The sequence below is a fragment of the Danio rerio genome, chromosome 7, assembly GCF_049306965.1.
Source record: "Danio rerio strain Tuebingen ecotype United States chromosome 7, GRCz12tu, whole genome shotgun sequence".
NCBI classification, from domain to species: Eukaryota; Metazoa; Chordata; class Actinopteri; order Cypriniformes; family Danionidae; genus Danio; species Danio rerio.
Window position 1 is genome coordinate 34,556,461 of NC_133182.1, and position 26,783 is coordinate 34,583,243.

The 26,783-nt window shown below is 44.2% G+C and overlaps 1 long non-coding RNA gene across 7 annotated transcripts in view; it reads left to right on the forward strand.

Annotated features, from left to right (window-relative positions):
- Nucleotides 1-26,783, forward strand: part of LOC141375391 (uncharacterized) — a 74,980-nt gene that overhangs the window by 46,402 nt on the left and 1,795 nt on the right. The gene's annotated exons all lie outside the window — the stretch shown is intronic.

The following is a 26,783-nucleotide window of genomic DNA, read 5'->3' on the forward strand; positions in this document are numbered from 1 at the left end:
AGTTAGGACACAAAGCTAGGGTGCTCTGATCGGTCAGGTTGCCTTGTGTGCTCTGACTGGTCAGTTGGACCCTGGGTCCTCTGGTTGGTCAGGTGGCCGTATGTGCGCTTATTAATCTGAAAGCTGATGTGCTCTTCATGGGCCGTACGTGCGCTGATTAATCTGAAAGCTGGTGTGCTCTCTTGATCGACTGGTTGGCCTGGGGTGCTCTGATTGGTCAGGAGGCAGCTGTGTGCACTGGCTGGTCAAGTGCCTTACACCGTGCCCTCGCAAAACATGCGACGCAAGCTAAACATGTGTCGCAAAAATAGAAACGATGTCTAAAATCTAAATGTCACGAAAAAAACGAAAATGTCAAGTGTGCACGCAAAACATGCGACGCAAGCTAATCATGTGTCGCAGAAATAGAAATGGTGTCTAAAATCTAAATGTCACGAATAAAATCGAAAATGTGAAGTGCACGCAAAACATGTGACACAAGCTAAACATGTGTCGCAGAAATAGAAACGGTGTCTAAAATCGAAATGTCACGAAAAAAATCGAAAATGTCAAGTGTGCACCAAAACATGCGACGCAAGCTAATCATGTGTCGCAGAAATAGAAACGGTGTCTAAAATCGAAATGTCACAAAAACTATCTAAAATTTGAAGTGCACGCAAAACATGCGACGCAAGCTAAACATGCGTTGCAAAAATAGAAACGGTGTCTAAAATCGAAATGTCACAAATAAAATCGAAAATGTGAAGTGCACGCAAAACATGCGACGCAAGCTAAACATGTGTCGCAGAAATAGAAACGGCCGCGTTGCCGTATCGTGCAAAGTTAGGACACAAAGCTAGGGTGCTCTGATCGGTCAGGTTGCCTTGTGTGCTCTGACTGGTCAGTTGGACCCTGGGTCCTCTGGTTGGTCAGGTGGCCGTATGTGCGCTTATTAATCTGAAAGCTGATGTGCTCTTCATGGGCCGTACGTGCGCTGATTAATCTGAAAGCTGGTGTGCTCTCTTGATCGACTGGTTGGCCTGGGGTGCTCTGATTGGTCAGGAGGCAGCTGTGTGCACTGGCTGGTCAAGTGCCTTACACCGTGCCCTCGCAAAACATGCGACGCAAGCTAAACATGTGTCGCAAAAATAGAAACGATGTCTAAAATCTAAATGTCACGAAAAAAACGAAAATGTCAAGTGTGCACGCAAAACATGCGACGCAAGCTAATCATGTGTCGCAGAAATAGAAATGGTGTCTAAAATCTAAATGTCACGAATAAAATCGAAAATGTGAAGTGCACGCAAAACATGTGACACAAGCTAAACATGTGTCGCAGAAATAGAAACGGTGTCTAAAATCGAAATGTCACGAAAAAAATCGAAAATGTCAAGTGTGCACCAAAACATGCGACGCAAGCTAATCATGTGTCGCAGAAATAGAAACGGTGTCTAAAATCGAAATGTCACAAAAACTATCTAAAATTTGAAGTGCACGCAAAACATGCGACGCAAGCTAAACATGCGTTGCAAAAATAGAAACGGTGTCTAAAATCGAAATGTCACAAATAAAATCGAAAATGTGAAGTGCACGCAAAACATGCGACGCAAGCTAAACATGTGTCGCAGAAATAGAAACGGCCGCGTTGCCGTATCGTGCAAAGTTAGGACACAAAGCTAGGGTGCTCTGATCGGTCAGGTTGCCTTGTGTGCTCTGACTGGTCAGTTGGACCCTGGGTCCTCTGGTTGGTCAGGTGGCCGTATGTGCGCTTATTAATCTGAAAGCTGATGTGCTCTTCATGGGCCGTACGTGCGCTGATTAATCTGAAAGCTGGTGTGCTCTCTTGATCGACTGGTTGGCCTGGGGTGCTCTGATTGGTCAGGAGGCAGCTGTGTGCACTGGCTGGTCAAGTGCCTTACACCGTGCCCTCGCAAAACATGCGACGCAAGCTAAACATGTGTCGCAAAAATAGAAACGATGTCTAAAATCTAAATGTCACGAAAAAAACGAAAATGTCAAGTGTGCACGCAAAACATGCGACGCAAGCTAATCATGTGTCGCAGAAATAGAAATGGTGTCTAAAATCTAAATGTCACGAATAAAATCGAAAATGTGAAGTGCACGCAAAACATGTGACACAAGCTAAACATGTGTCGCAGAAATAGAAACGGTGTCTAAAATCGAAATGTCACGAAAAAAATCGAAAATGTCAAGTGTGCACCAAAACATGCGACGCAAGCTAATCATGTGTCGCAGAAATAGAAACGGTGTCTAAAATCGAAATGTCACAAAAACTATCTAAAATTTGAAGTGCACGCAAAACATGCGACGCAAGCTAAACATGCGTTGCAAAAATAGAAACGGTGTCTAAAATCGAAATGTCACAAATAAAATCGAAAATGTGAAGTGCACGCAAAACATGCGACGCAAGCTAAACATGTGTCGCAGAAATAGAAACGGCCGCGTTGCCGTATCGTGCAAAGTTAGGACACAAAGCTAGGGTGCTCTGATCGGTCAGGTTGCCTTGTGTGCTCTGACTGGTCAGTTGGACCCTGGGTCCTCTGGTTGGTCAGGTGGCCGTATGTGCGCTTATTAATCTGAAAGCTGATGTGCTCTTCATGGGCCGTACGTGCGCTGATTAATCTGAAAGCTGGTGTGCTCTCTTGATCGACTGGTTGGCCTGGGGTGCTCTGATTGGTCAGGAGGCAGCTGTGTGCACTGGCTGGTCAAGTGCCTTACACCGTGCCCTCGCAAAACATGCGACGCAAGCTAAACATGTGTCGCAAAAATAGAAACGATGTCTAAAATCTAAATGTCACGAAAAAAACGAAAATGTCAAGTGTGCACGCAAAACATGCGACGCAAGCTAATCATGTGTCGCAGAAATAGAAATGGTGTCTAAAATCTAAATGTCACGAATAAAATCGAAAATGTGAAGTGCACGCAAAACATGTGACACAAGCTAAACATGTGTCGCAGAAATAGAAACGGTGTCTAAAATCGAAATGTCACGAAAAAAATCGAAAATGTCAAGTGTGCACCAAAACATGCGACGCAAGCTAATCATGTGTCGCAGAAATAGAAACGGTGTCTAAAATCGAAATGTCACAAAAACAATCTAAAATTTGAAGTGCACGCAAAACATGCGACGCAAGCTAAACATGCGTTGCAAAAATAGAAACGGTGTCTAAAATCGAAATGTCACAAATAAAATCGAAAATGTGAAGTGCACGCAAAACATGCGACGCAAGCTAAACATGTGTCGCAGAAATAGAAACGGCCGCGTTGCCGTATCGTGCAAAGTTAGGACACAAAGCTAGGGTGCTCTGATCGGTCAGGTTGCCTTGTGTGCTCTGACTGGTCAGTTGGACCCTGGGTCCTCTGGTTGGTCAGGTGGCCGTATGTGCGCTTATTAATCTGAAAGCTGATGTGCTCTTCATGGGCCGTACGTGCGCTGATTAATCTGAAAGCTGGTGTGCTCTCTTGATCGACTGGTTGGCCTGGGGTGCTCTGATTGGTCAGGAGGCAGCTGTGTGCACTGGCTGGTCAAGTGCCTTACACCGTGCCCTCGCAAAACATGCGACGCAAGCTAAACATGTGTCGCAAAAATAGAAACGATGTCTAAAATCTAAATGTCACGAAAAAAACGAAAATGTCAAGTGTGCACGCAAAACATGCGACGCAAGCTAATCATGTGTCGCAGAAATAGAAATGGTGTCTAAAATCTAAATGTCACGAATAAAATCGAAAATGTGAAGTGCACGCAAAACATGTGACACAAGCTAAACATGTGTCGCAGAAATAGAAACGGTGTCTAAAATCGAAATGTCACGAAAAAAATCGAAAATGTCAAGTGTGCACCAAAACATGCGACGCAAGCTAATCATGTGTCGCAGAAATAGAAACGGTGTCTAAAATCGAAATGTCACAAAAACTATCTAAAATTTGAAGTGCACGCAAAACATGCGACGCAAGCTAAACATGCGTTGCAAAAATAGAAACGGTGTCTAAAATCGAAATGTCACAAATAAAATCGAAAATGTGAAGTGCACGCAAAACATGCGACGCAAGCTAAACATGTGTCGCAGAAATAGAAACGGCCGCGTTGCCGTATCGTGCAAAGTTAGGACACAAAGCTAGGGTGCTCTGATCGGTCAGGTTGCCTTGTGTGCTCTGACTGGTCAGTTGGACCCTGGGTCCTCTGGTTGGTCAGGTGGCCGTATGTGCGCTTATTAATCTGAAAGCTGATGTGCTCTTCATGGGCCGTACGTGCGCTGATTAATCTGAAAGCTGGTGTGCTCTCTTGATCGACTGGTTGGCCTGGGGTGCTCTGATTGGTCAGGAGGCAGCTGTGTGCACTGGCTGGTCAAGTGCCTTACACCGTGCCCTCGCAAAACATGCGACGCAAGCTAAACATGTGTCGCAAAAATAGAAACGATGTCTAAAATCTAAATGTCACGAAAAAAACGAAAATGTCAAGTGTGCACGCAAAACATGCGACGCAAGCTAATCATGTGTCGCAGAAATAGAAATGGTGTCTAAAATCTAAATGTCACGAATAAAATCGAAAATGTGAAGTGCACGCAAAACATGTGACACAAGCTAAACATGTGTCGCAGAAATAGAAACGGTGTCTAAAATCGAAATGTCACGAAAAAAATCGAAAATGTCAAGTGTGCACCAAAACATGCGACGCAAGCTAATCATGTGTCGCAGAAATAGAAACGGTGTCTAAAATCGAAATGTCACAAAAACTATCTAAAATTTGAAGTGCACGCAAAACATGCGACGCAAGCTAAACATGCGTTGCAAAAATAGAAACGGTGTCTAAAATCGAAATGTCACAAATAAAATCGAAAATGTGAAGTGCACGCAAAACATGCGACGCAAGCTAAACATGTGTCGCAGAAATAGAAACGGCCGCGTTGCCGTATCGTGCAAAGTTAGGACACAAAGCTAGGGTGCTCTGATCGGTCAGGTTGCCTTGTGTGCTCTGACTGGTCAGTTGGACCCTGGGTCCTCTGGTTGGTCAGGTGGCCGTATGTGCGCTTATTAATCTGAAAGCTGATGTGCTCTTCATGGGCCGTACGTGCGCTGATTAATCTGAAAGCTGGTGTGCTCTCTTGATCGACTGGTTGGCCTGGGGTGCTCTGATTGGTCAGGAGGCAGCTGTGTGCACTGGCTGGTCAAGTGCCTTACACCGTGCCCTCGCAAAACATGCGACGCAAGCTAAACATGTGTCGCAAAAATAGAAACGATGTCTAAAATCTAAATGTCACGAAAAAAACRAAAATGTCAAGTGTGCACGCAAAACATGCGACGCAAGCTAATCATGTGTCGCAGAAATAGAAATGGTGTCTAAAATCTAAATGTCACGAATAAAATCGAAAATGTGAAGTGCACGCAAAACATGTGACACAAGCTAAACATGTGTCGCAGAAATAGAAACGGTGTCTAAAATCGAAATGTCACGAAAAAAATCGAAAATGTCAAGTGTGCACCAAAACATGCGACGCAAGCTAATCATGTGTCGCAGAAATAGAAACGCTGTCTAAAATCGAAATGTCACAAAAACAATCTTAAATTTGAAGTGCACGCAAAACATGCGACGCAAGCTAAACATGCGTTGCAAAAATAGAAACGGTGTCTAAAATCGAAATGTCACAAATAAAATCGAAAATGTGAAGTGCACGCAAAACATGCGACGCAAGCTAAACATGTGTCGCAGAAATAGAAACGGCCGCGTTGCCGTATCGTGCAAAGTTAGGACACAAAGCTAGGGTGCTCTGATCGGTCAGGTTGCCTTGTGTGCTCTGACTGGTCAGTTGGACCCTGGGTCCTCTGGTTGGTCAGGTGGCCGTATGTGCGCTTATTAATCTGAAAGCTGATGTGCTCTTCATGGGCCGTACGTGCGCTGATTAATCTGAAAGCTGGTGTGCTCTCTTGATCGACTGGTTGGCCTGGGGTGCTCTGATTGGTCAGGAGGCAGCTGTGTGCACTGGCTGGTCAAGTGCCTTACACCGTGCCCTCGCAAAACATGCGACGCAAGCTAAACATGTGTCGCAAAAATAGAAACGATGTCTAAAATCTAAATGTCACGAAAAAAACGAAAATGTCAAGTGTGCACGCAAAACATGCGACGCAAGCTAATCATGTGTCGCAGAAATAGAAATGGTGTCTAAAATCTAAATGTCACGAATAAAATCGAAAATGTGAAGTGCACGCAAAACATGTGACACAAGCTAAACATGTGTCGCAGAAATAGAAACGGTGTCTAAAATCGAAATGTCACGAAAAAAATCGAAAATGTCAAGTGTGCACCAAAACATGCGACGCAAGCTAATCATGTGTCGCAGAAATAGAAACGGTGTCTAAAATCGAAATGTCACAAAAACTATCTAAAATTTGAAGTGCACGCAAAACATGCGACGCAAGCTAAACATGCGTTGCAAAAATAGAAACGGTGTCTAAAATCGAAATGTCACAAATAAAATCGAAAATGTGAAGTGCACGCAAAACATGCGACGCAAGCTAAACATGTGTCGCAGAAATAGAAACGGCCGCGTTGCCGTATCGTGCAAAGTTAGGACACAAAGCTAGGGTGCTCTGATCGGTCAGGTTGCCTTGTGTGCTCTGACTGGTCAGTTGGACCCTGGGTCCTCTGGTTGGTCAGGTGGCCGTATGTGCGCTTATTAATCTGAAAGCTGATGTGCTCTTCATGGGCCGTACGTGCGCTGATTAATCTGAAAGCTGGTGTGCTCTCTTGATCGACTGGTTGGCCTGGGGTGCTCTGATTGGTCAGGAGGCAGCTGTGTGCACTGGCTGGTCAAGTGCCTTACACCGTGCCCTCGCAAAACATGCGACGCAAGCTAAACATGTGTCGCAAAAATAGAAACGATGTCTAAAATCTAAATGTCACGAAAAAAACGAAAATGTCAAGTGTGCACGCAAAACATGCGACGCAAGCTAATCATGTGTCGCAGAAATAGAAATGGTGTCTAAAATCTAAATGTCACGAATAAAATCGAAAATGTGAAGTGCACGCAAAACATGTGACACAAGCTAAACATGTGTCGCAGAAATAGAAACGGTGTCTAAAATCGAAATGTCACGAAAAAAATCGAAAATGTCAAGTGTGCACCAAAACATGCGACGCAAGCTAATCATGTGTCGCAGAAATAGAAACGGTGTCTAAAATCGAAATGTCACAAAAACAATCTAAAATTTGAAGTGCACGCAAAACATGCGACGCAAGCTAAACATGCGTTGCAAAAATAGAAACGGTGTCTAAAATCGAAATGTCACAAATAAAATCGAAAATGTGAAGTGCACGCAAAACATGCGACGCAAGCTAAACATGTGTCGCAGAAATAGAAACGGCCGTGTTGCCGTATCGTGCAAAGTTAGGACACAAAGCTAGGGTGCTCTGATCGGTCAGGTTGCCTTGTGTGCTCTGACTGGTCAGTTGGACCCTGGGTCCTCTGGTTGGTCAGGTGGCCGTATGTGCGCTTATTAATCTGAAAGCTGATGTGCTCTTCATGGGCCGTACGTGCGCTGATTAATCTGAAAGCTGGTGTGCTCTCTTGATCGACTGGTTGGCCTGGGGTGCTCTGATTGGTCAGGAGGCAGCTGTGTGCACTGGCTGGTCAAGTGCCTTACACCGTGCCCTCGCAAAACATGCGACGCAAGCTAAACATGTGTCGCAAAAATAGAAACGATGTCTAAAATCTAAATGTCACGAAAAAAACGAAAATGTCAAGTGTGCACGCAAAACATGCGACGCAAGCTAATCATGTGTCGCAGAAATAGAAATGGTGTCTAAAATCTAAATGTCACGAATAAAATCGAAAATGTGAAGTGCACGCAAAACATGTGACACAAGCTAAACATGTGTCGCAGAAATAGAAACGGTGTCTAAAATCGAAATGTCACGAAAAAAATCGAAAATGTCAAGTGTGCACCAAAACATGCGACGCAAGCTAATCATGTGTCGCAGAAATAGAAACGGTGTCTAAAATCGAAATGTCACAAAAACTATCTAAAATTTGAAGTGCACGCAAAACATGCGACGCAAGCTAAACATGCGTTGCAAAAATAGAAACGGTGTCTAAAATCGAAATGTCACAAATAAAATCGAAAATGTGAAGTGCACGCAAAACATGCGACGCAAGCTAAACATGTGTCGCAGAAATAGAAACGGCCGCGTTGCCGTATCGTGCAAAGTTAGGACACAAAGCTAGGGTGCTCTGATCGGTCAGGTTGCCTTGTGTGCTCTGACTGGTCAGTTGGACCCTGGGTCCTCTGGTTGGTCAGGTGGCCGTATGTGCGCTTATTAATCTGAAAGCTGATGTGCTCTTCATGGGCCGTACGTGCGCTGATTAATCTGAAAGCTGGTGTGCTCTCTTGATCGACTGGTTGGCCTGGGGTGCTCTGATTGGTCAGGAGGCAGCTGTGTGCACTGGCTGGTCAAGTGCCTTACACCGTGCCCTCGCAAAACATGCGACGCAAGCTAAACATGTGTCGCAAAAATAGAAACGATGTCTAAAATCTAAATGTCACGAAAAAAACGAAAATGTCAAGTGTGCACGCAAAACATGCGACGCAAGCTAATCATGTGTCGCAGAAATAGAAATGGTGTCTAAAATCTAAATGTCACGAATAAAATCGAAAATGTGAAGTGCACGCAAAACATGTGACACAAGCTAAACATGTGTCGCAGAAATAGAAACGGTGTCTAAAATCGAAATGTCACGAAAAAAATCGAAAATGTCAAGTGTGCACCAAAACATGCGACGCAAGCTAATCATGTGTCGCAGAAATAGAAACGGTGTCTAAAATCGAAATGTCACAAAAACAATCTAAAATTTGAAGTGCACGCAAAACATGCGACGCAAGCTAAACATGCGTTGCAAAAATAGAAACGGTGTCTAAAATCGAAATGTCACAAATAAAATCGAAAATGTGAAGTGCACGCAAAACATGCGACGCAAGCTAAACATGTGTCGCAGAAATAGAAACGGCCGCGTTGCCGTATCGTGCAAAGTTAGGACACAAAGCTAGGGTGCTCTGATCGGTCAGGTTGCCTTGTGTGCTCTGACTGGTCAGTTGGACCCTGGGTCCTCTGGTTGGTCAGGTGGCCGTATGTGCGCTTATTAATCTGAAAGCTGATGTGCTCTTCATGGGCCGTACGTGCGCTGATTAATCTGAAAGCTGGTGTGCTCTCTTGATCGACTGGTTGGCCTGGGGTGCTCTGATTGGTCAGGAGGCAGCTGTGTGCACTGGCTGGTCAAGTGCCTTACACCGTGCCCTCGCAAAACATGCGACGCAAGCTAAACATGTGTCGCAAAAATAGAAACGATGTCTAAAATCTAAATGTCACGAAAAAAACGAAAATGTCAAGTGTGCACGCAAAACATGCGACGCAAGCTAATCATGTGTCGCAGAAATAGAAATGGTGTCTAAAATCTAAATGTCACGAATAAAATCGAAAATGTGAAGTGCACGCAAAACATGTGACACAAGCTAAACATGTGTCGCAGAAATAGAAACGGTGTCTAAAATCGAAATGTCACGAAAAAAATCGAAAATGTCAAGTGTGCACCAAAACATGCGACGCAAGCTAATCATGTGTCGCAGAAATAGAAACGGTGTCTAAAATCGAAATGTCACAAAAACAATCTAAAATTTGAAGTGCACGCAAAACATGCGACGCAAGCTAAACATGCGTTGCAAAAATAGAAACGGTGTCTAAAATCGAAATGTCACAAATAAAATCGAAAATGTGAAGTGCACGCAAAACATGCGACGCAAGCTAAACATGTGTCGCAGAAATAGAAACGGCCGCGTTGCCGTATCGTGCAAAGTTAGGACACAAAGCTAGGGTGCTCTGATCGGTCAGGTTGCCTTGTGTGCTCTGACTGGTCAGTTGGACCCTGGGTCCTCTGGTTGGTCAGGTGGCCGTATGTGCGCTTATTAATCTGAAAGCTGATGTGCTCTTCATGGGCCGTACGTGCGCTGATTAATCTGAAAGCTGGTGTGCTCTCTTGATCGACTGGTTGGCCTGGGGTGCTCTGATTGGTCAGGAGGCAGCTGTGTGCACTGGCTGGTCAAGTGCCTTACACCGTGCCCTCGCAAAACATGCGACGCAAGCTAAACATGTGTCGCAAAAATAGAAACGATGTCTAAAATCTAAATGTCACGAAAAAAACGAAAATGTCAAGTGTGCACGCAAAACATGCGACGCAAGCTAATCATGTGTCGCAGAAATAGAAATGGTGTCTAAAATCTAAATGTCACGAATAAAATCGAAAATGTGAAGTGCACGCAAAACATGTGACACAAGCTAAACATGTGTCGCAGAAATAGAAACGGTGTCTAAAATCGAAATGTCACGAAAAAAATCGAAAATGTCAAGTGTGCACCAAAACATGCGACGCAAGCTAATCATGTGTCGCAGAAATAGAAACGGTGTCTAAAATCGAAATGTCACAAAAACTATCTAAAATTTGAAGTGCACGCAAAACATGCGACGCAAGCTAAACATGCGTTGCAAAAATAGAAACGGTGTCTAAAATCGAAATGTCACAAATAAAATCGAAAATGTGAAGTGCACGCAAAACATGCGACGCAAGCTAAACATGTGTCGCAGAAATAGAAACGGCCGCGTTGCCGTATCGTGCAAAGTTAGGACACAAAGCTAGGGTGCTCTGATCGGTCAGGTTGCCTTGTGTGCTCTGACTGGTCAGTTGGACCCTGGGTCCTCTGGTTGGTCAGGTGGCCGTATGTGCGCTTATTAATCTGAAAGCTGATGTGCTCTTCATGGGCCGTACGTGCGCTGATTAATCTGAAAGCTGGTGTGCTCTCTTGATCGACTGGTTGGCCTGGGGTGCTCTGATTGGTCAGGAGGCAGCTGTGTGCACTGGCTGGTCAAGTGCCTTACACCGTGCCCTCGCAAAACATGCGACGCAAGCTAAACATGTGTCGCAAAAATAGAAACGATGTCTAAAATCTAAATGTCACGAAAAAAACGAAAATGTCAAGTGTGCACGCAAAACATGCGACGCAAGCTAATCATGTGTCGCAGAAATAGAAATGGTGTCTAAAATCTAAATGTCACGAATAAAATCGAAAATGTGAAGTGCACGCAAAACATGTGACACAAGCTAAACATGTGTCGCAGAAATAGAAACGGTGTCTAAAATCGAAATGTCACGAAAAAAATCGAAAATGTCAAGTGTGCACCAAAACATGCGACGCAAGCTAATCATGTGTCGCAGAAATAGAAACGGTGTCTAAAATCGAAATGTCACAAAAACAATCTAAAATTTGAAGTGCACGCAAAACATGCGACGCAAGCTAAACATGCGTTGCAAAAATAGAAACGGTGTCTAAAATCGAAATGTCACAAATAAAATCGAAAATGTGAAGTGCACGCAAAACATGCGACGCAAGCTAAACATGTGTCGCAGAAATAGAAACGGCCGCGTTGCCGTATCGTGCAAAGTTAGGACACAAAGCTAGGGTGCTCTGATCGGTCAGGTTGCCTTGTGTGCTCTGACTGGTCAGTTGGACCCTGGGTCCTCTGGTTGGTCAGGTGGCCGTATGTGCGCTTATTAATCTGAAAGCTGATGTGCTCTTCATGGGCCGTACGTGCGCTGATTAATCTGAAAGCTGGTGTGCTCTCTTGATCGACTGGTTGGCCTGGGGTGCTCTGATTGGTCAGGAGGCAGCTGTGTGCACTGGCTGGTCAAGTGCCTTACACCGTGCCCTCGCAAAACATGCGACGCAAGCTAAACATGTGTCGCAAAAATAGAAACGATGTCTAAAATCTAAATGTCACGAAAAAAACGAAAATGTCAAGTGTGCACGCAAAACATGCGACGCAAGCTAATCATGTGTCGCAGAAATAGAAATGGTGTCTAAAATCTAAATGTCACGAATAAAATCGAAAATGTGAAGTGCACGCAAAACATGTGACACAAGCTAAACATGTGTCGCAGAAATAGAAACGGTGTCTAAAATCGAAATGTCACGAAAAAAATCGAAAATGTCAAGTGTGCACCAAAACATGCGACGCAAGCTAATCATGTGTCGCAGAAATAGAAACGGTGTCTAAAATCGAAATGTCACAAAAACAATCTAAAATTTGAAGTGCACGCAAAACATGCGACGCAAGCTAAACATGCGTTGCAAAAATAGAAACGGTGTCTAAAATCGAAATGTCACAAATAAAATCGAAAATGTGAAGTGCACGCAAAACATGCGACGCAAGCTAAACATGTGTCGCAGAAATAGAAACGGCCGCGTTGCCGTATCGTGCAAAGTTAGGACACAAAGCTAGGGTGCTCTGATCGGTCAGGTTGCCTTGTGTGCTCTGACTGGTCAGTTGGACCCTGGGTCCTCTGGTTGGTCAGGTGGCCGTATGTGCGCTTATTAATCTGAAAGCTGATGTGCTCTTCATGGGCCGTACGTGCGCTGATTAATCTGAAAGCTGGTGTGCTCTCTTGATCGACTGGTTGGCCTGGGGTGCTCTGATTGGTCAGGAGGCAGCTGTGTGCACTGGCTGGTCAAGTGCCTTACACCGTGCCCTCGCAAAACATGCGACGCAAGCTAAACATGTGTCGCAAAAATAGAAACGATGTCTAAAATCTAAATGTCACGAAAAAAACGAAAATGTCAAGTGTGCACGCAAAACATGCGACGCAAGCTAATCATGTGTCGCAGAAATAGAAATGGTGTCTAAAATCTAAATGTCACGAATAAAATCGAAAATGTGAAGTGCACGCAAAACATGTGACACAAGCTAAACATGTGTCGCAGAAATAGAAACGGTGTCTAAAATCGAAATGTCACGAAAAAAATCGAAAATGTCAAGTGTGCACCAAAACATGCGACGCAAGCTAATCATGTGTCGCAGAAATAGAAACGGTGTCTAAAATCGAAATGTCACAAAAACAATCTAAAATTTGAAGTGCACGCAAAACATGCGACGCAAGCTAAACATGCGTTGCAAAAATAGAAACGGTGTCTAAAATCGAAATGTCACAAATAAAATCGAAAATGTGAAGTGCACGCAAAACATGCGACGCAAGCTAAACATGTGTCGCAGAAATAGAAACGGCCGCGTTGCCGTATCGTGCAAAGTTAGGACACAAAGCTAGGGTGCTCTGATCGGTCAGGTTGCCTTGTGTGCTCTGACTGGTCAGTTGGACCCTGGGTCCTCTGGTTGGTCAGGTGGCCGTATGTGCGCTTATTAATCTGAAAGCTGATGTGCTCTTCATGGGCCGTACGTGCGCTGATTAATCTGAAAGCTGGTGTGCTCTCTTGATCGACTGGTTGGCCTGGGGTGCTCTGATTGGTCAGGAGGCAGCTGTGTGCACTGGCTGGTCAAGTGCCTTACACCGTGCCCTCGCAAAACATGCGACGCAAGCTAAACATGTGTCGCAAAAATAGAAACGATGTCTAAAATCTAAATGTCACGAAAAAAACGAAAATGTCAAGTGTGCACGCAAAACATGCGACGCAAGCTAATCATGTGTCGCAGAAATAGAAATGGTGTCTAAAATCTAAATGTCACGAATAAAATCGAAAATGTGAAGTGCACGCAAAACATGTGACACAAGCTAAACATGTGTCGCAGAAATAGAAACGGTGTCTAAAATCGAAATGTCACGAAAAAAATCGAAAATGTCAAGTGTGCACCAAAACATGCGACGCAAGCTAATCATGTGTCGCAGAAATAGAAACGGTGTCTAAAATCGAAATGTCACAAAAACAATCTAAAATTTGAAGTGCACGCAAAACATGCGACGCAAGCTAAACATGCGTTGCAAAAATAGAAACGGTGTCTAAAATCGAAATGTCACAAATAAAATCGAAAATGTGAAGTGCACGCAAAACATGCGACGCAAGCTAAACATGTGTCGCAGAAATAGAAACGGCCGCGTTGCCGTATCGTGCAAAGTTAGGACACAAAGCTAGGGTGCTCTGATCGGTCAGGTTGCCTTGTGTGCTCTGACTGGTCAGTTGGACCCTGGGTCCTCTGGTTGGTCAGGTGGCCGTATGTGCGCTTATTAATCTGAAAGCTGATGTGCTCTTCATGGGCCGTACGTGCGCTGATTAATCTGAAAGCTGGTGTGCTCTCTTGATCGACTGGTTGGCCTGGGGTGCTCTGATTGGTCAGGAGGCAGCTGTGTGCACTGGCTGGTCAAGTGCCTTACACCGTGCCCTCGCAAAACATGCGACGCAAGCTAAACATGTGTCGCAAAAATAGAAACGATGTCTAAAATCTAAATGTCACGAAAAAAACGAAAATGTCAAGTGTGCACGCAAAACATGCGACGCAAGCTAATCATGTGTCGCAGAAATAGAAATGGTGTCTAAAATCTAAATGTCACGAATAAAATCGAAAATGTGAAGTGCACGCAAAACATGTGACACAAGCTAAACATGTGTCGCAGAAATAGAAACGGTGTCTAAAATCGAAATGTCACGAAAAAAATCGAAAATGTCAAGTGTGCACCAAAACATGCGACGCAAGCTAATCATGTGTCGCAGAAATAGAAACGGTGTCTAAAATCGAAATGTCACAAAAACTATCTAAAATTTGAAGTGCACGCAAAACATGCGACGCAAGCTAAACATGCGTTGCAAAAATAGAAACGGTGTCTAAAATCGAAATGTCACAAATAAAATCGAAAATGTGAAGTGCACGCAAAACATGCGACGCAAGCTAAACATGTGTCGCAGAAATAGAAACGGCCGCGTTGCCGTATCGTGCAAAGTTAGGACACAAAGCTAGGGTGCTCTGAACGGTCAGGTTGCCTTGTGTGCTCTGACTGGTCAGTTGGACCCTGGGTCCTCTGGTTGGTCAGGTGGCCGTATGTGCGCTTATTAATCTGAAAGCTGATGTGCTCTTCATGGGCCGTACGTGCGCTGATTAATCTGAAAGCTGGTGTGCTCTCTTGATCGACTGGTTGGCCTGGGGTGCTCTGATTGGTCAGGAGGCAGCTGTGTGCACTGGCTGGTCAAGTGCCTTACACCGTGCCCTCGCAAAACATGCGACGCAAGCTAAACATGTGTCGCAAAAATAGAAACGATGTCTAAAATCTAAATGTCACGAAAAAAACGAAAATGTCAAGTGTGCACGCAAAACATGCGACGCAAGCTAATCATGTGTCGCAGAAATAGAAATGGTGTCTAAAATCTAAATGTCACGAATAAAATCGAAAATGTGAAGTGCACGCAAAACATGTGACACAAGCTAAACATGTGTCGCAGAAATAGAAACGGTGTCTAAAATCGAAATGTCACGAAAAAAATCGAAAATGTCAAGTGTGCACCAAAACATGCGACGCAAGCTAATCATGTGTCGCAGAAATAGAAACGGTGTCTAAAATCGAAATGTCACAAAAACAATCTAAAATTTGAAGTGCACGCAAAACATGCGACGCAAGCTAAACATGCGTTGCAAAAATAGAAACGGTGTCTAAAATCGAAATGTCACAAATAAAATCGAAAATGTGAAGTGCACGCAAAACATGCGACGCAAGCTAAACATGTGTCGCAGAAATAGAAACGGCCGCGTTGCCGTATCGTGCAAAGTTAGGACACAAAGCTAGGGTGCTCTGATCGGTCAGGTTGCCTTGTGTGCTCTGACTGGTCAGTTGGACCCTGGGTCCTCTGGTTGGTCAGGTGGCCGTATGTGCGCTTATTAATCTGAAAGCTGATGTGCTCTTCATGGGCCGTACGTGCGCTGATTAATCTGAAAGCTGGTGTGCTCTCTTGATCGACTGGTTGGCCTGGGGTGCTCTGATTGGTCAGGAGGCAGCTGTGTGCACTGGCTGGTCAAGTGCCTTACACCGTGCCCTCGCAAAACATGCGACGCAAGCTAAACATGTGTCGCAAAAATAGAAACGATGTCTAAAATCTAAATGTCACGAAAAAAACGAAAATGTCAAGTGTGCACGCAAAACATGCGACGCAAGCTAATCATGTGTCGCAGAAATAGAAATGGTGTCTAAAATCTAAATGTCACGAATAAAATCGAAAATGTGAAGTGCACGCAAAACATGTGACACAAGCTAAACATGTGTCGCAGAAATAGAAACGGTGTCTAAAATCGAAATGTCACGAAAAAAATCGAAAATGTCAAGTGTGCACCAAAACATGCGACGCAAGCTAATCATGTGTCGCAGAAATAGAAACGGTGTCTAAAATCGAAATGTCACAAAAACAATCTTAAATTTGAAGTGCACGCAAAACATGCGACGCAAGCTAAACATGCGTTGCAAAAATAGAAACGGTGTCTAAAATCGAAATGTCACAAATAAAATCGAAAATGTGAAGTGCACGCAAAACATGCGACGCAAGCTAAACATGTGTCGCAGAAATAGAAACGGCCGCGTTGCCGTATCGTGCAAAGTTAGGACACAAAGCTAGGGTGCTCTGATCGGTCAGGTTGCCTTGTGTGCTCTGACTGGTCAGTTGGACCCTGGGTCCTCTGGTTGGTCAGGTGGCCGTATGTGCGCTTATTAATCTGAAAGCTGATGTGCTCTTCATGGGCCGTACGTGCGCTGATTAATCTGAAAGCTGGTGTGCTCTCTTGATCGACTGGTTGGCCTGGGGTGCTCTGATTGGTCAGGAGGCAGCTGTGTGCACTGGCTGGTCAAGTGCCTTACACCGTGCCCTCGCAAAACATGCGACGCAAGCTAAACATGTGTCGCAAAAATAGAAACGATGTCTAAAATCTAAATGTCACGAAAAAAAAGAAAATGTCAAGTGTGCACGCAAAACATGCGACGCAAGCTAATCATGTGTCGCAGAAATAGAAATGGTGTCTAAAATCTAAATGTCACAAATAAAATCGAAAATGTGAAGTGCACGCAAAACATGTGACACAAGCTAAACATGTGTCGCAGAAATAGAAACGGTGTCTAAAATCGAAATGTCACGAAAAAAATCGAAAATGTCAAGTGTGCACCAAAACATGCGACGCAAGCTAATCATGTGTCGCAGAAATAGAAACGGTGTCTAAAATCGAAATGTCACAAAAACAATCTAAAATTTGAAGTGCACGCAAAACATGCGACGCAAGCTAAACATGCGTTGCAAAAATAGAAACGGTGTCTAAAATCGAAATGTCACAAATAAAATCGAAAATGTGAAGTGCACGCAAAACATGCGACGCAAGCTAAACATGTGTCGCAGAAATAGAAACGGCCGCGTTGCCGTATCGTGCAAAGTTAGGACACAAAGCTAGGGTGCTCTGATCGGTCAGGTTGCCTTGTGTGCTCTGACTGGTCAGTTGGACCCTGGGTCCTCTGGTTGGTCAGGTGGCCGTATGTGCGCTTATTAATCTGAAAGCTGATGTGCTCTTCATGGGCCGTACGTGCGCTGATTAATCTGAAAGCTGGTGTGCTCTCTTGATCGACTGGTTGGCCTGGGGTGCTCTGATTGGTCAGGAGGCAGCTGTGTGCACTGGCTGGTCAAGTGCCTTACACCGTGCCCTCGCAAAACATGCGACGCAAGCTAAACATGTGTCGCAAAAATAGAAACGATGTCTAAAATCTAAATGTCACGAAAAAAAGGAAAATGTCAAGTGTGCACGCAAAACATGCGACGCAAGCTAATCATGTGTCGCAGAAATAGAAATGGTGTCTAAAATCTAAATGTCACGAATAAAATCGAAAATGTGAAGTGCACGCAAAACATGTGACACAAGCTAAACATGTGTCGCAGAAATAGAAACGGTGTCTAAAATCGAAATGTCACGAAAAAAATCGAAAATGTCAAGTGTGCACCAAAACATGCGACGCAAGCTAATCATGTGTCGCAGAAATAGAAACGGTGTCTAAAATCGAAATGTCACAAAAACTATCTAAAATTTGAAGTGCACGCAAAACATGCGACGCAAGCTAAACATGCGTTGCAAAAATAGAAACGGTGTCTAAAATCGAAATGTCACAAATAAAATCGAAAATGTGAAGTGCACGCAAAACATGCGACGCAAGCTAAACATGCGTTGCAAAAATAGAAACGGTGTCTAAAATCGAAATGTCACAAATAAAATCGAAAATGTGAAGTGCACGCAAAACATGCGATGCAAGCTAAACATGTGTCGCAGAAATAGAAACGGCCGCGTTGCCGTATCGTGCAAAGTTAGGACACAAAGCTAGGGTGCTCTGATCGGTCAGGTTGCCTTGTGTGCTCTGACTGGTCAGTTGGACCCTGGGTCCTCTGGTTGGTCAGGTGGCCGTATGTGCGCTTATTAATCTGAAAGCTGATGTGCTCTTCATGGGCCGTACGTGCGCTGATTAATCTAAAAAGCTAGGGTGTTCTCTTGATCGACTAGTTGGCCTGGGGTGCTCTGATTGGTCAGGAGGCAGCTGTGTGCACTGGCTGGTCAAGTGCCTTACACCGTGCCCTCGCAAAACATGCGACGCAAGCTAAACATGTGTCGCAAAAATAGAAACGATGTCTAAAATCTAAATGTCACGAAAAAAACGAAAATGTCAAGTGTGCACGCAAAACATGCGACGCAAGCTAATCATGTGTCGCAGAAATAGAAATGGTGTCTAAAATCTAAATGTCACGAATAAAATCGAAAATGTGAAGTGCACGCAAAACATGTGACACAAGCTAAACATGTGTCGCAGAAATAGAAACGGTGTCTAAAATCGAAATGTCACGAAAAAAATCGAAAATGTCAAGTGTGCACCAAAACATGCGACGCAAGCTAATCATGTGTCGCAGAAATAGAAACGGTGTCTAAAATCGAAATGTCACAAAAACAATCTAAAATTTGAAGTGCACGCAAAACATGCGACGCAAGCTAAACATGCGTTGCAAAAATAGAAACGGTGTCTAAAATCGAAATGTCACAAATAAAATCGAAAATGTGAAGTGCACGCAAAACATGCGACGCAAGCTAAACATGTGTCGCAGAAATAGAAACGGCCGCGTTGCCGTATCGTGCAAAGTTAGGACACAAAGCTAGGGTGCTCTGATCGGTCAGGTTGCCTTGTGTGCTCTGACTGGTCAGTTGGACCCTGGGTCCTCTGGTTGGTCAGGTGGCCGTATGTGCGCTTATTAATCTGAAAGCTGATGTGCTCTTCATGGGCCGTACGTGCGCTGATTAATCTGAAAGCTGGTGTGCTCTCTTGATCGACTGGTTGGCCTGGGGTGCTCTGATTGGTCAGGAGGCAGCTGTGTGCACTGGCTGGTCAAGTGCCTTACACCGTGCCCTCGCAAAACATGCGACGCAAGCTAAACATGTGTCGCAAAAATAGAAACGATGTCTAAAATCTAAATGTCACGAAAAAAACGAAAATGTCAAGTGTGCACGCAAAACATGCGACGCAAGCTAATCATGTGTCGCAGAAATAGAAATGGTGTCTAAAATCTAAATGTCACGAATAAAATCGAAAATGTGAAGTGCACGCAAAACATGTGACACAAGCTAAACATGTGTCGCAGAAATAGAAACGGTGTCTAAAATCGAAATGTCACGAAAAAAATCGAAAATGTCAAGTGTGCACCAAAACATGCGACGCAAGCTAATCATGTGTCGCAGAAATAGAAACGGTGTCTAAAATCGAAATGTCACAAAAACAATCTAAAATTTGAAGTGCACGCAAAACATGCGACGCAAGCTAAACATGCGTTGCAAAAATAGAAACGGTGTCTAAAATCGAAATGTCACAAATAAAATCGAAAATGTGAAGTGCACGCAAAACATGCGACGCAAGCTAAACATGTGTCGCAGAAATAGAAACGGCCGCGTTGCCGTATCGTGCAAAGTTAGGACACAAAGCTAGGGTGCTCTGATCGGTCAGGTTGCCTTGTGTGCTCTGACTGGTCAGTTGGACCCTGGGTCCTCTGGTTGGTCAGGTGGCCGTATGTGCGCTTATTAATCTGAAAGCTGATGTGCTCTTCATGGGCCGTACGTGCGCTGATTAATCTGAAAGCTGGTGTGCTCTCTTGATCGACTGGTTGGCCTGGGGTGCTCTGATTGGTCAGGAGGCAGCTGTGTGCACTGGCTGGTCAAGTGCCTTACACCGTGCCCTCGCAAAACATGCGACGCAAGCTAAACATGTGTCGCAAAAATAGAAACGATGTCTAAAATCTAAATGTCACGAAAAAAACGAAAATGTCAAGTGTGCACGCAAAACATGCGACGCAAGCTAATCATGTGTCGCAGAAATAGAAATGGTGTCTAAAATCTAAATGTCACGAATAAAATCGAAAATGTGAAGTGCACGCAAAACATGTGACACAAGCTAAACATGTGTCGCAGAAATAGAAACGGTGTCTAAAATCGAAATGTCACGAAAAAAATCGAAAATGTCAAGTGTGCACCAAAACATGCGACGCAAGCTAATCATGTGTCGCAGAAATAGAAACGGTGTCTAAAATCGAAATGTCACAAAAACTATCTAAAATTTGAAGTGCACGCAAAACATGCGACGCAAGCTAAACATGCGTTGCAAAAATAGAAACGGTGTCTAAAATCGAAATGTCACAAATAAAATCGAAAATGTGAAGTGCACGCAAAACATGCGACGCAAGCTAAACATGTGTCGCAGAAATAGAAACGGCCGCGTTGCCGTATCGTGCAAAGTTAGGACACAAAGCTAGGGTGCTCTGATCGGTCAGGTTGCCTTGTGTGCTCTGACTGGTCAGTTGGACCCTGGGTCCTCTGGTTGGTCAGGTGGCCGTATGTGCGCTTATTAATCTGAAAGCTGATGTGCTCTTCATGGGCCGTACGTGCGCTGATTAATCTGAAAGCTGGTGTGCTCTCTTGATCGACTGGTTGGCCTGGGGTGCTCTGATTGGTCAGGAGGCAGCTGTGTGCACTGGCTGGTCAAGTGCCTTACACCGTGCCCTCGCAAAACATGCGACGCAAGCTAAACATGTGTCGCAAAAATAGAAACGATGTCTAAAATCTAAATGTCACGAAAAAAACGAAAATGTCAAGTGTGCACGCAAAACATGCGACGCAAGCTAATCATGTGTCGCAGAAATAGAAATGGTGTCTAAAATCTAAATGTCACGAATAAAATCGAAAATGTGAAGTGCACGCAAAACATGTGACACAAGCTAAACATGTGTCGCAGAAATAGAAACGGTGTCTAAAATCGAAATGTCACGAAAAAAATCGAAAATGTCAAGTGTGCACCAAAACATGCGACGCAAGCTAATCATGTGTCGCAGAAATAGAAACGGTGTCTAAAATCGAAATGTCACAAAAACAATCTAAAATTTGAAGTGCACGCAAAACATGCGACGCAAGCTAAACATGCGTTGCAAAAATAGAAACGGTGTCTAAAATCGAAATGTCACAAATAAAATCGAAAATGTGAAGTGCACGCAAAACATGCGACGCAAGCTAAACATGTGTCGCAGAAATAGAAACGGCCGCGTTGCCGTATCGTGCAAAGTTAGGACACAAAGCTAGGGTGCTCTGATCGGTCAGGTTGCCTTGTGTGCTCTGACTGGTCAGTTGGACCCTGGGTCCTCTGGTTGGTCAGGTGGCCGTATGTGCGCTTATTAATCTGAAAGCTGATGTGCTCTTCATGGGCCGTACGTGCGCTGATTAATCTGAAAGCTGGTGTGCTCTCTTGATCGACTGGTTGGCCTGGGGTGCTCTGATTGGTCAGGAGGCAGCTGTGTGCACTGGCTGGTCAAGTGCCTTACACCGTGCCCTCGCAAAACATGCGACGCAAGCTAAACATGTGTCGCAAAAATAGAAACGATGTCTAAAATCTAAATGTCACGAAAAAAACGAAAATGTCAAGTGTGCACGCAAAACATGCGACGCAAGCTAATCATGTGTCGCAGAAATAGAAATGGTGTCTAAAATCTAAATGTCACGAATAAAATCGAAAATGTGAAGTGCACGCAAAACATGTGACACAAGCTAAACATGTGTCGCAGAAATAGAAACGGTGTCTAAAATCGAAATGTCACGAAAAAAATCGAAAATGTCAAGTGTGCACCAAAACATGCGACGCAAGCTAATCATGTGTCGCAGAAATAGAAACGGTGTCTAAAATCGAAATGTCACAAAAACAATCTAAAATTTGAAGTGCACGCAAAACATGCGACGCAAGCTAAACATGCGTTGCAAAAATAGAAACGGTGTCTAAAATCGAAATGTCACAAATAAAATCGAAAATGTGAAGTGCACGCAAAACATGCGACGCAAGCTAAACATGTGTCGCAGAAATAGAAACGGCCGCGTTGCCGTATCGTGCAAAGTTAGGACACAAAGCTAGGGTGCTCTGATCGGTCAGGTTGCCTTGTGTGCTCTGACTGGTCAGTTGGACCCTGGGTCCTCTGGTTGGTCAGGTGGCCGTATGTGCGCTTATTAATCTGAAAGCTGATGTGCTCTTCATGGGCCGTACGTGCGCTGATTAATCTGAAAGCTGGTGTGCTCTCTTGATCGACTGGTTGGCCTGGGGTGCTCTGATTGGTCAGGAGGCAGCTGTGTGCACTGGCTGGTCAAGTGCCTTACACCGTGCCCTCGCAAAACATGCGACGCAAGCTAAACATGTGTCGCAAAAATAGAAACGATGTCTAAAATCTAAATGTCACGAAAAAAACGAAAATGTCAAGTGTGCACGCAAAACATGCGACGCAAGCTAATCATGTGTCGCAGAAATAGAAATGGTGTCTAAAATCTAAATGTCACGAATAAAATCGAAAATGTGAAGTGCACGCAAAACATGTGACACAAGCTAAACATGTGTCGCAGAAATAGAAACGGTGTCTAAAATCGAAATGTCACGAAAAAAATCGAAAATGTCAAGTGTGCACCAAAACATGCGACGCAAGCTAATCATGTGTCGCAGAAATAGAAACGGTGTCTAAAATCGAAATGTCACAAAAACAATCTAAAATTTGAAGTGCACGCAAAACATGCGACGCAAGCTAAACATGCGTTGCAAAAATAGAAACGGTGTCTAAAATCGAAATGTCACAAATAAGATCGAAAATGTGAAGTTCACGCAAAACATGCGACGCAAGCTAAACATGTGTCGCAGAAATAGAAACGGCCGCGTTGCCGTATCGTGCAAAGTTAGGACACAAAGCTAGGGTGCTCTGATCGGTCAGGTTGCCTTGTGTGCTCTGACTGGTCAGTTGGACCCTGGGTCCTCTGGTTGGTCAGGTGGCCGTATGTGCGCTTATTAATCTGCAAGCTGATGTGCTCTTCATGGGCCGTACGTGCGCTGATTAATCTGAAAGCTGGTGTGCTCTCTTGATCGACTGGTTGGCCTGGGGTGCTCTGATTGGTCAGGAGGCAGCTGTGTGCACTGGCTGGTCAAGTGCCTTACACCGTGCCCTCGCAAAACATGCGACGCAAGCTAAACATGTGTCGCAAAAATAGAAACGATGTCTAAAATCTAAATGTCACGAAAAAAAGGAAAATGTCAAGTGTGCACGCAAAACATGCGACGCAAGCTAATCATGTGTCGCAGAAATAGAAATGGTGTCTAAAATCTAAATGTCACGAATAAAATTGAAAATGTGAAGTGCACGCAAAACATGTGACACAAGCTAAACATGTGTCGCAGAAATAGAAACGGTGTCTAAAATCGAAATGTCACGAAAAAAATCGAAAATGTCAAGTGTGCACCAAAACATGCGACGCAAGCTAATCATGTGTCGCAGAAATAGAAACGGTGTCTAAAATCGAAATGTCACAAAAACAATCTAAAATTTGAAGTGCACGCAAAACATGCGACGCAAGCTAAACATGCGTTGCAAAAATAGAAACGGTGTCTAAAATCGAAATGTCACAAATAAAATCGAAAATGTGAAGTGCACGCAAAACATGCGACGCAAGCTAAACATGCGTTGCAAAAATAGAAACGGTGTCTAAAATCGAAATGTCACAAATAAAATCGAAAATGTGAAGTGCACGCAAAACATGCGACGCAAGCTAAACATGTGTCGCAGAAATAGAAACGGCCGCGTTGCCGTATCGTGCAAAGTTAGGACACAAAGCTAGGGTACTCTGATCGGTCAGGTTGCCTTGTGTGCTCTGACTGGTCAGTTGGACCCTGGGTCCTCTGGTTGGTCAGGTGGCCGTATGTGCGCTTATTAATCTGAAAGCTGATGTGCTCTTCATGGGCCGTACGTGCGCTGATTAATCTGAAAGCTGGTGTGCTCTCTTGATCGACTGGTTGGCCTGGGGTGCTCTGATTGGTCAGGAGGCAGCTGTGTGCACTGGCTGGTCAAGTGCCTTACACCGTGCCCTCGCAAAACATGCGACGCAAGCTAAACATGTGTCGCAAAAATAGAAACGATGTCTAAAATCTAAATGTCACGAAAAAAAACGAAAATGTCAAGTGTGCACGCAAAACATGCGACGCAAGCTAATCATGTGTCGCAGAAATAGAAATGGTGTCTAAAATCTAAATGTCACGAATAAAATCGAAAATGTGAAGTGCACGCAAAACATGTGACACAAGCTAAACATGTGTCGCAGAAATAGAAACGGTGTCTAAAATCGAAATGTCACGAAAAAAATCGAAAATGTCAAGTGTGCACCAAAACATGCGACGCAAGCTAATCATGTGTCGCAGAAATAGAAACGGTGTCTAAAATCGAAATGTCACAAAAACAATCTAAAATTTGAAGTGCACGCAAAACATGCGACGCAAGCTAAACATGCGTTGCAAAAATAGAAACGGTGTCTAAAATCGAAATGTCACAAATAAAATCGAAAATGTGAAGTGCACGCAAAACATGCGACGCAAGCTAAACATGTGTCGCAGAAATAGAAACGGCCGCGTTGCCGTATCGTGCAAAGTTAGGACACAAAGCTAGGGTGCTCTGATCGGTCAGGTTGCCTTGTGTGCTCTGACTGGTCAGTTGGACCCTGGGTCCTCTGGTTGGTCAGGTGGCCGTATGTGCGCTTATTAATCTGAAAGCTGATGTGCTCTTCATGGGCCGTACGTGCGCTGATTAATCTGAAAGCTGGTGTGCTCTCTTGATCGACTGGTTGGCCTGGGGTGCTCTGATTGGTCAGGAGGCAGCTGTGTGCACTGGCTGGTCAAGTGCCTTACACCGTGCCCTCGCAAAACATGCGACGCAAGCTAAACATGTGTCGCAAAAATAGAAACGATGTCTAAAATCTAAATGTCACGAAAAAAAACGAAAATGTCAAGTGTGCACGCAAAACATGCGACGCAAGCTAATCATGTGTCGCAGAAATAGAAATGGTGTCTAAAATCTAAATGTCACGAATAAAATCGAAAATGTGAAGTGCACGCAAAACATGTGACACAAGCTAAACATGTGTCGCAGAAATAGAAACGGTGTCTAAAATCGAAATGTCACGAAAAAAATCGAAAATGTCAAGTGTGCACCAAAACATGCGACGCAAGCTAATCATGTGTCGCAGAAATAGAAACGGTGTCTAAAATCGAAATGTCACAAAAACAATCTAAAATTTGAAGTGCACGCAAAACATGCGACGCAAGCTAAACATGCGTTGCAAAAATAGAAACGGTGTCTAAAATCGAAATGTCACAAATAAAATCGAAAATGTGAAGTGCACGCAAAACATGCGACGCAAGCTAAACATGTGTCGCAGAAATAGAAACGGCCGCGTTGCCGTATCGTGCAAAGTTAGGACACAAAGCTAGGGTGCTCTGATCGGTCAGGTTGCCTTGTGTGCTCTGACTGGTCAGTTGGACCCTGGGTCCTCTGGTTGGTCAGGTGGCCGTATGTGCGCTTATTAATCTGCAAGCTGATGTGCTCTTCATGGGCCGTACGTGCGCTGATTAATCTGAAAGCTGGTGTGCTCTCTTGATCGACTGGTTGGCCTGGGGTGCTCTGATTGGTCAGGAGGCAGCTGTGTGCACTGGCTGGTCAAGTGCCTTACACCGTGCCCTCGCAAAACATGCGACGCAAGCTAAACATGTGTCGCAAAAATAGAAACGATGTCTAAAATCTAAATGTCACGAAAAAAACGAAAATGTCAAGTGTGCACGCAAAACATGCGACGCAAGCTAATCATGTGTCGCAGAAATAGAAATGGTGTCTAAAATCTAAATGTCACGAATAAAATCGAAAATGTGAAGTGCACGCAAAACATGTGACACAAGCTAAACATGTGTCGCAGAAATAGAAACGGTGTCTAAAATCGAAATGTCACGAAAAAAATCGAAAATGTCAAGTGTGCACCTAAACATGCGACGCAAGCTAATCATGTGTCGCAGAAATAGAAACGGTGTCTAAAATCGAAATGTCACAAAAACAATCTAAAATTTGAAGTGCACGCAAAACATGCGACGCAAGCTAAACATGTGTTGCAAAAATAGAAACGGTGTCTAAAATCGAAATGTCACAAATAAAATCGAAAATGTGAAGTGCACGCAAAACATGCGACGCAAGCTAAACATGCGTTGCAAAAATAGAAACGGTGTCTAAAATCGAAATGTCACAAATAAAATCGAAAATGTGAAGTGCACGCAAAACATGCGACGCAAGCTAAACATGTGTCGCAGAAATAGAAATGGCTGCGTTGCCGTATTGTGCAAAGTTAAAACACAAAGCTAGGGTGCTCTGATCGGTCAGGTTGCCTTGTGTGCTCTGACTGGTCAGTTGGACCCTGGGTCCTCTGGTTGGTCAGGTGGCCGTATGTGCGCTTATTAATCTGAAAGCTGATGTGCTCTTCATGGGCCGTACGTGCGCTGATTAATCTGAAAGCTGGTGTGCTCTCTTGATCGACTGGTTGGCCTGGGGTGCTCTGATTGGTCAGGAGGCAGCTGTGTGCACTGGCTGGTCAAGTG